We start from the raw sequence: 10,042 nt of genomic DNA on the forward strand, positions 1-10,042 counted from the left end.
ACAGTCTCCTCAAAACATAAATGCCTGTGGATACCTTGGAACAAACGCTGTCTACATGAAAATCCCATGTCAACCCTTGATCGAGGTGTATTCCAAGGAATTTTGTTGAGTAGACTTCTTCGATCTCAGTCTCATTCAACATGACAGTGGGACTAGATCCTGAGTTCGTTTGTCTCAGGCAAAATTGAATGAATGTTGATTTCGTTGGGTTTGTTCTGAGGTTGAGATCATTGAAATGCTGGATCGCATTGTTGAGTTCAATGAATGTAATCTCTTCGAGTTCTGTTTTTGAATTCGCTTTGAAGCATAGAGTCGTGTCATCGGCATACTGGACGAGTTGTCCGCGGCTTACCGATGAACCAACATCATTGACGTAGATCAAAAAGAGTAGAGGACTCAGGATGGAGCCCTGGGGAACTCCATAATAAAGCCCTCTCCCTTCAGATCGAACGTCTGAAATTCCAACAAATTGTTTTCTATCACTAAGGTACGATTCGAGCCACTTGAGTGGCACTCCTCGCACCCCGTAATGTTCCAATTTGAGAATGAGGGAATGGTGGTCAACACAGTCAAATGCTTTCGATAGGTCGAGAAATACACTCAACGTGTCTCCTCGATCTTCCATTCCTTCTACTATCATGTCGACCAGACGAACGATTGCGTCAGTTGTTGACTTTCCACTTCGGAACCCGAATTGGTTTGCTGATAGTAGGTTGTGTTTTTCAAAAAAATTCACACATCGAGTGAAAAAAACTTTTTCAAAAATTTTGCTGAAGACCGGCAGCATTGAAATTGGGCGATAATTTTGAGTTGAAAGGGGGTCGCCCTTCTTAAAAATTGGGGTAACTTTCGCAATTTTGAGAGAGGGTGGAAACGTTCCCGAGTGAAAAGAGAGATTAATCAGATGCTCGAGTGGCCTCAACAAATGCTTGGAGCACAGTTTTAGAAGCCACGTTGAGACATAGTTTGAATCATTCGATTTTTTCGAAGAGAGTTCTCTTATCACTCTGGCGATCTCCTCCTCTGTGACCGGGGTCAGAGCCATTGAGGCTGCTGGACTTGGTATCAATGATGGGGATTTTTGGTTCTGATGCGGACTAAGTCCTTGGTCAGTCCCAACCGAGGCAAAAAATTTGTTGAACTCCTTAGCGATCCTCATTGGGTCACTAATATGTTCATTTTCAATTTGGAGATCGATTTTCTTGTCGATCAGTGAGGATTTATTGTTTATTATGGCCCATGCGGTTTTTGAGACATTTTTGGACGTGAGCAATGCTTTGTTTACATCATAAGCTTTCGCAGCTCTGATAACCTTTCTGTAAATTCTTTTGTAATTTTGAAAAAAGATTTTGAACTCTTCATCTAATGAGTGCTTATTAATTTCTGAGAGAAACAATAATTTTTCTCTCGAAATTAGAATACCTTTGGTGATCCATGTGCACTTTTGTTGCCTCGTTTTTTGTTGAATTTTTATCAGGGGACAGCTCACGTTTAAGTGGTAGTTAAAGGTCGATTCAAAACTACTGAATTGTGTTTCAAGGGGAATCTCCAAAATTTAGAAAGCTCCAATTTTCTTGAGCGAGAAAAAAATTTAAGAGCTTAATATTTGCGGGCCTTGTGTTTCTGATTGTTTTTTTGTTGACTGGATCCCTTGCTGGTTCATGACCATTGATTGTGACCTGTTGGCCATAGTGATCTGAAATGGCTGTGTTGACCACTAAAGCCTCGGTGTCTGACAAATTTGTGACGACATTGTCAATCGCAGTCGCCGAAGTGGTCGTAACTCTCGTGGGAGAGGTGATCGACCAGTTAAGGCCAAACGACCCCAACAAGTCAGCGAGTTTTCTAGTCATTGGACTGTTATCATCTAAAATGTCGATGTTAAAGTCCCCCATGACAATGAAATTGCGCTTTTTCTTCGTCACGTCAGACAAAATTTGTTCGAAATTTGAAAAAAAAGATTCATCGTTTCCGTTGGGAGACCTGTACAAACCAATCACATCAAATTGTGATTGACTTGTTCTTATCTTTACCCCTGTAACTTCAAAATGTTTGTCTATGGATGTGCCAAACGTGCGAGGGGTAAAGGAAAAGTTGTTTCTCAAAAAAATTGCTACACCTCCTCCTTTGGAGGAGTTGCGGCAGAAAGAGTTTGCCAATTGGTAATTTTGAATTTTGAAACTGTCAATGTTGCTGTTGTTGAAACCGTGTTCGGTTATAATCAGCAGGTCGGGATTGAGTTCATCACACATGAGTGACAGTTCGTCTCCCTTATTTGTAGCCACTTGTGCGTTTTGATGCACCAGAGTGACCTTCTTTGAGGATAATTGGCTTTTCAGATTGGATTTTTTGATTTTTTTGTTTTTTCCTGTCAAATTTTGAGCGGTGCTATGAGTGGGGTCCCTAAAAAATTTTTGCATGTTAATTTCATCCAGTTGAGATGCATGGCCGGGGTCTCGCGTAGTCGGCGAAGCAGCAGCTCCACTGAGAGCCTCTGCATAGGACATGTCCTGGTGGTTCGATGTAGACCTCCTGATGGCTGGATGTCTGGTGGCTGCCGGAGTGGGCTCGAACGGTGGCGGCACAGTCTTCACGGGCCTCTGAGTGGCTGTGAGGCTCTTCAGTCTTCACAATAATTTCAGCCAGCACCCGTTTACCTCGCATGGAGAGGTGTTGACCGTGCCTCGTGAAATACCTCCGGCTTAACTCGTGGAACTTCAGCACCCGAAAGTTGTGCCGAACGGCCAGTTCTTCTATATAGGCATTCACGAGCACGGTCTCGTCATGGATGGGGTGGGCTGGATGCAGGTCGTGTCGGTGCGGTAATGTGGCCACGAGGAGCTCGGTGTTGCTGGCTCTGGTTGTTATGTAGGGCTCAAGGTGTCGGTAGATGTTTTCGCTGCGTGCCAACGGCCAGGTCATTGGTGCCGGCGATGAGCACCTCGCAGCGTGGCCCTGGTTCAGGGAATGTTGGGGTCGGCTTCAAAACATCCAGCAGGCGGGCCCCGGGCATGCACTTGCCTCCAACCGATGTCGCAGGGCAGGTCAGTTGGTCTACAAGCTCGGCGATGTGCCGAGTGTGGCTGTCACCATTGATGTGGACTTTGTGGATGAAGGGGATAGATGTTTGGGAAGGTTTTCGGTATTTTTGGGACGGATGTTTTTGTTTTGTTTTTTCTATGGGTGGACGTTCACTTTTGGGATGGTGTGGAGCTTTGGGATTAGGATGTAATGTTTTGGTTGGTGGCGTATGATGTCGGTTCATAGTTGTTTGTCCAGTTGGTTTTTTTTTATTTTTATTTTTGTTTTTAATTTCCGTCCATGCCTGTTCATGAGGCTGATCACCACATTCGTACGCTTTTAGTTGCTGTGTCAAGTATTGGTTATCAGCCTCAAGGACTTCCGAAGTGGTTTTTAAGCTTTTATAGAGTTCAGCCGTTTCGGTACACCGCTGCATTGTACAAATGGTGGTTTGTGTAGGTAGGTCACACTGGACCCCGCAGTCCACCATCACGGAAGCACGGACGTTCTGGTCGACGCGAGATGGGGTGTTCGCCGTGAAGATCTGATCTGTGAACTGTAACAGCCTGGTGTCTGACTCTATAGTATGATTTAGCAGATCGTCATACTCTTTTTTTAGGCGCTCAATCTCCCTCCTCAGCCGCAGAATCTCCGCTGTCGAGTCTCCAGGCGCAGATGGCTCCCGATCTGGTGTAGACGTGGATGGTGTGGAAGGTGCAGGTGGTGCGGGCGCAGGCGGCGGTGCAGCGAGTGGTGTGGACGTGGATGGCGCCGGCGATGGTGTAGTCTTAGTCAGCGGCGATGACAGCGACCGCATTGTGACTGGATGCTCTCCCGTGTGTTTTTGGTTGCACACCGTCACTTGTGTCATATTCGCATCTGTTTTGATTGATGCTCCACATCTCTTCCCAAGACAGCGCCACGATACGTCTTTATTTTTTAAAATTCTCTGCTGTCTGTATTTTACATTGTTAAAAACGATACATGGCTTTCCTGATTTCGTTTTCTCAATTGCAAAAGACATGTTTGTCAACAAATAAATAGAATAAATAAATGAATAAATAAATAAATAACAGCAGATAAAATTTTAAATAAATATTAAATATTAAACTGGGTACAGGCGTGATACTAATAAAATTTGTGATAATTAAAATAATAACAACATTATGTATAACGTGGTGATTTTTTTTTTTGGGCAAAAAGATGCATTGATAGTCTCTGGGATCGAACTGGTGATCTCTGAACTTGAAAGCGGTACTGCTACCGATTGAGCCACGCTATCTGACTTGACCTTTGTTGCTTATCTGTTGTTGATAAGACGCGTCACTCCCAGTTTCGTCGAACGTGCCTGCTTTTCAGTTTGCAAGTTTAACCTCGAATTAGTTAAGTGGTTAGCTGTACACTGGTAAAACTACTTACAGAAAAATAAAAATGTGTTCTCATCACTAAAACAATGCCAGCACCACACCCACAGACCCCTAGGACGGACCCGCCCCGACCAACCGTTCATGGTACAAACGTCTTAGTGCCGCCACAAACCGCCGATCTCCCTCAATGGAAGTGATTTCTGGGGGGAGGGAGTTCCACAGACGACAACCCATCACTTGAAAAGATCTATCAAATTCTACAGTCCTGTGTTGGGGCATTCTTAAGGTACGAGAACCAGAGCGAGTGCTTCTTACACTATCATGAGATATAAATTGGAAATAGTTTGAAAAATATTTTGGAAATCCAGATTGTAAAATTGAATGAACTAAATTTAGTATTTTGATTGATCGTTGTTCTTTTAATTTCAAAATATTTCCCTGAATATAGTACGGTGTAATGTGTTGGTCTCGTCTCACATCATAAACGTAACGTAAACAGTAGTTTTCAGTCCTTTGCAGCTTCTCACTAAGTGCTACCGTCATGTCATTCATCACAGAGTTGCAGTAATTGAAGTGTGGAAGTACTAGTGATTTTGTGGTTTGCTGTATTGGTTAAAAATAAACTATTGCGCATAATTTGTATTACCCGTACTAGTGTTTTAAATATAATAATTTCAAACTATTATTTCTTCTCCAACTCCTTTATTTTGATTTAAAGCAATAAATATTTATTTAAGTTTATTAAACATTTAACATAAATGACACCCCTTGCGGATACAGCGCAAACTAATTTATTCGTCTGGTGGCAAATTCTATAGTTAACTCAGCCAATTATTATTTGTTGGCCAACCGGAGAACTTGTAAAACAGACTGTGGTACATCTTCAGAAATTCTTTCAAACTGGCATTAAGTATTTGTAGAGATGTTTTATCACTTACTTACTTTGGAGACATGATAGAAATTTGAAACTTTACATGTGGTTAATATTGCTTTGAGGAACACACAAAAACTTGAGTCATAGAGTAACACATTGTAAAGATATTACATAATTTGATTAGCAGTTTACAAAATGTAAATTATAAGGTATGTGACCTTCATATTACTACAACTAATGATAAATTTGGGTATAACCACGGCAACACTGTATTATACAGTATGTCGTACAAGACATTTGATCACTTACTACCTTAATTTTGTACGAATTGATAGAATATGTTATTGAACGTGTACTACAACTTGTATGCTACTGAATTTATATTTGTAAATCATATGATTGGATTGGTTTATAACTTTAATAAGTTATATTTTATGACCTCGTTATTTCCAAATAACATTAGGTTACCAACAACGAAATCTTCATTTACATGAGTGTTATTGGCTTTACAGTAATATACGTTTATCAGCTTGAAAGTGGATATTACAGATCTAGTAGTCATGACAAGGATGACGTGGTTTTGAAGTCCATTTTCTATTTAAGTTTGATTGTTAGTGGGAATATTGTATATTATTTGTGGGTTTATTCAAATAGTGCATGTAGATCATTGATATTTGTCAACACTGTTTCTTTTGTTTCGTACGGTAATTCATTTCTACTGCCGAGACAACATCGTAGAGTAACTTGTGGTTTATATATGTTGACATCAGAGCTAAGATAGCATTACAGCTTTAACTTATTACGGAATGTACTCGAGTTGCAAGCTGCTGTTGATGTTTCCTGCCGAGACAACAGCTAATGGCTGAGTGAGTGACGTTTGGTGTATATGTTACACTCAAACTCCGAATTCGGACAACGTCCGAAATTTGTACTCACTTCGCGATGTGGATAACGTGAATTACCCACGTCGCGGAGTGAGCATTTTATTCGGACATTGGCCGAAGCGCCGTTTCCACGGTCCAGACGTGCAGGTCGAGACATGTAACCCCCACTACCCTAACTGTTAGTAACGAAGACCTGATGTCCAAGAAGGATGGTCTCACAAGTCGAAATCTTATTATCGAGGAGCCACGCTCTGAAGAAATTGTCAGCGAAGTAAGGAGGCAAAAGAGAAGAGGAAAAATGGTCAGTCCTTAATTTCTAAAGATTACCTCCGACTCAATCGGTTTGACGTCAGACATTGGCGATAATGAAATGTTAATTGAAAAAACAACTGAAAAAATTACAGATATAAAATATTCCTGTCGCATTGATCAAATGTATGACACAATTCATTCAGCTCACTTACGAGTTGGTCATAAAAAAGAAAAAGCTATAGAAGCCGAGCTAAAAACGAAATTTTGTAACATGACCAGGGAGGCAATTAAAATATATTTGGATCTCTGCGAACCTTGCGCACTTAAGAAAAAGTCAAAAAGTAAAGAGCTAATTGTTAAATCCATCATTATGACAGCATTCACGCTGCCAGGTAGGATATCACAACATTTCTCTAAATAAGACACTTTCTCCTTAAAAATAATTCCCTGCATATAAAAATATCAAATAGTTTAAGAGAAGGGACTCCAGTGGTGCGACGTATATTGATTGACACTCTGTGATATTGATTGTGACAAAGGAAACGGCTGTTTTGAATGTGGTCAGCACATCCATGATGAAGTTTCAAATAACGAAGACTTAGACTTACCTTTGTGCACTCTTTGCTCAAGAAAATCTGCCATAGACACAACACGAGAAAACTGTGTAACTGCATTAAAAAGTTAGGCAGCCAAAATGCTAAAGCTTACAGAAAGAAAATTAACCCCAGTTTCAGTGGGCGATAACGTTTTGGTAAACATTCCTCATGTCGACCGAACCCAGATAGCTCCAAGAAATGTAATGGCTGTTGTAATAAATAAGAACGATGATTAATATACCCTTGGTACAAAGCATGGAGTTCTTGACAAACAGTTTTCTAGAAACCAGTTCCAGGTAGCTCCTAATAAATTTATTGATAACACCGATGTACCTGATGAACGGCTCAATATCCGTAAAGAAGCAATGATATCATCCGGATCCAAACAAGATTTCATCAGATGTGGATGCAAGAAAAACTCTTCAGGCAAATCTTGCATATGTGTAAAATCAAACATAAAATGCAATTCTAAATGGCACGATAGCACTTCTTGTACTAACAAGTAAAGTAAATTTAATACTTTCTGAAAAGAATTATAATAAACATTGAAAGTGGTACATGTATGAAAAAGACTCATATAAAAGACGTATATGTATGAATACGTATAATAATTTTTGATGTTTTCAATAATAAGATACTTGTTGTATTTTACTATTTATTTTTTCAATGAAAATTTTTTAAAGGAATTTCAAGGAAAATTTGATTTGATTTTACTTGTTATTGTGGAATTAGTGTTGGGTATGGTTGTGTTTGAAGGCTTTTCGGCGTTTGCGCAAATTACAAATACCTATATCCCGACGTGGGTAAAATACATTACCCACGTCGAATTGTGGGTATTAAGGTTTTGCTCAATCTCCGGCAAACGTGTTTACTTCGGAAATTGAGTAGTTTCGTTTACCCACAACGCGTTCTGGGTATTTTGCGTCGGCAAATGTCTGAATAAAATGATCACTGTGTGAGTAAAATTTCGGACATTGTCCAAATTCGGAGATTGTGGAACATATATAAGGTGACATCAGGACTAAGAAAACATTACAGCGGTAACTTATTACGGGATGTAGTCGGGTTTCCCGCTGTTGTTAAGTGACGGGTGTAGTACTTATGTTGACATCACGACTAAGACAACATTGCAGCTGAAAATTATTACGGGATGTGGTAGGGTTTACTGCTGCTGTGGAGTGACAGGTGTAGTACATATGTTGACATGAAGACTAAGATAACATTACAGTTGTAACTTATTACGGGATGTAGTCAGGTTTCCCGCTGCTGTTGAGTGACAGGTGTGGTACATATATTGACATTATAATTAAGATAGCATTACAGCTGTAACTTATTACGGAATGTAGTCGGGTTTCCCGCTGCTGTTGAGTGATGAGTGTAATACATATGTTGACATCAAGACTAAGATAACACTACAGCTGTAATTTAGTACGGGATGTCGTCGGGGTTCCCGCTGTTGTTAAGTGACGGGTGTAGTACATATGTTGACATCACGACTAAGACAACATTGCAGCTGAAAATTATTACGGGATGTGGTCGGGTTTCCTGCTGCTGTGGAGTGACAGGTGTAGTACATATGTTGACATGAAAACTAAGATAACATTACAGTTGTAACTTATTACGGGATGTAGTCGGGTTTCCCGCTACTGTTGAGTGACGTGAGTAGTATATATGTTGACATCAAGACTAAGATAACATTACAGCTGTAACTTATTACGGGATGTAGTCGGGTTTCCCGCTGCTGTTGTGTAATGGGTGTAGTACTTATGTTGACATCAAGACTAAGATAACATTACAGCTGTAACTTATTACGGGATGTAGTCGGGTTTCCCGCTGCTGTTGTGTAATGGGTGTAGTACTTATGTTGACATCAAGACTAAGACAACATTGCAGCTGAAAATTATTACGGGATGTAGTCGGGTTTCCCGCTGCTGTTGAGTGATGGGTGTAGAACATATGTTGATATCAATACTAAGATAACATTACAGCTGTAACTTATTACGGGATGTAATCGGGTTTCCCGCTGCTGTTGAGTGCCGGGTGTAGTACATATGTTGACGTTAAGACTAAGATAACATTACAGTTGTATCTTATAACGGGATGTAGTCGGGTTTCCCGCTGCTGTTGAGTGACGAGTGTAGTACATATGTTAACACCACGACTAAGATAACATTACAGCTGTAACTTATTACGGGATGTAGTCGGTTTCCCGCTGCTGTTCAGTGTCGGGTATAGTACATACAGTATGTTGACAACAGGACTAAGATAACATTGCAGCTGTAACTTATTACTGTATGTAGTCGGGTTACCCGCTGCTGTTGAGTGACGGGTGTAGTACATGTGTTGACATTAAGAATAAGATAACATTACAGCTGTAACTTATTACGGGATATAGTCGGGTTACCTGCTGCTGCTGAGTCAAGGATGTAGTACATAAGTTGACATCACGACAAAGATAACATTTTAGCTGTAACTTATTACAGAATGTAGTCGGGTTTCCTGCTGCTGTTGAGTGACGGGTGTAGTACATACGTTGACATCACGACTAAGATAACATTACAGCTGTAACATATTACGGGATGTAGTCGGGTTTCCCGCTGCAGTTGAGTGACGGGTGTGGTACATATATTGACGTTATGACTAAGATAGCATTACAGCTGTAACTTATTACGGGATGTAGTCGGGTTTCCCGCTGCTGTTGAGCAATAGGTGTAGTACATATGTTGACATCAGGACTAAGATAACATTACAGCTGTAACTTATTAAGGGATGTAGTCGGTTTCCCGCTGCTGTTCAGTGTCGGGTATAGTACATACAGTATGTTGACAACAGGACAAAGATAACAATGTAGCTGTAAATTAGTACGGGATGTAGTCGGGTTTCCCGCTGCTGTTGAGTGACGGTGTAGTACATATGTTGACATCAAGACTAAGAAAACATTACGGCTGTAACTTATTACAGGATGTAGTCGGGTTTCCCGCTGCAGTTGAGTGACGGGTGTGGTACATATATTGACGTTATGACTAAGATAGCATTACAGCTGTAACT

Source organism: Homalodisca vitripennis, chromosome X, assembly GCF_021130785.1.
Source record: "Homalodisca vitripennis isolate AUS2020 chromosome X, UT_GWSS_2.1, whole genome shotgun sequence".
Lineage (NCBI taxonomy): Eukaryota > Metazoa > Arthropoda > Insecta > Hemiptera > Cicadellidae > Homalodisca > Homalodisca vitripennis.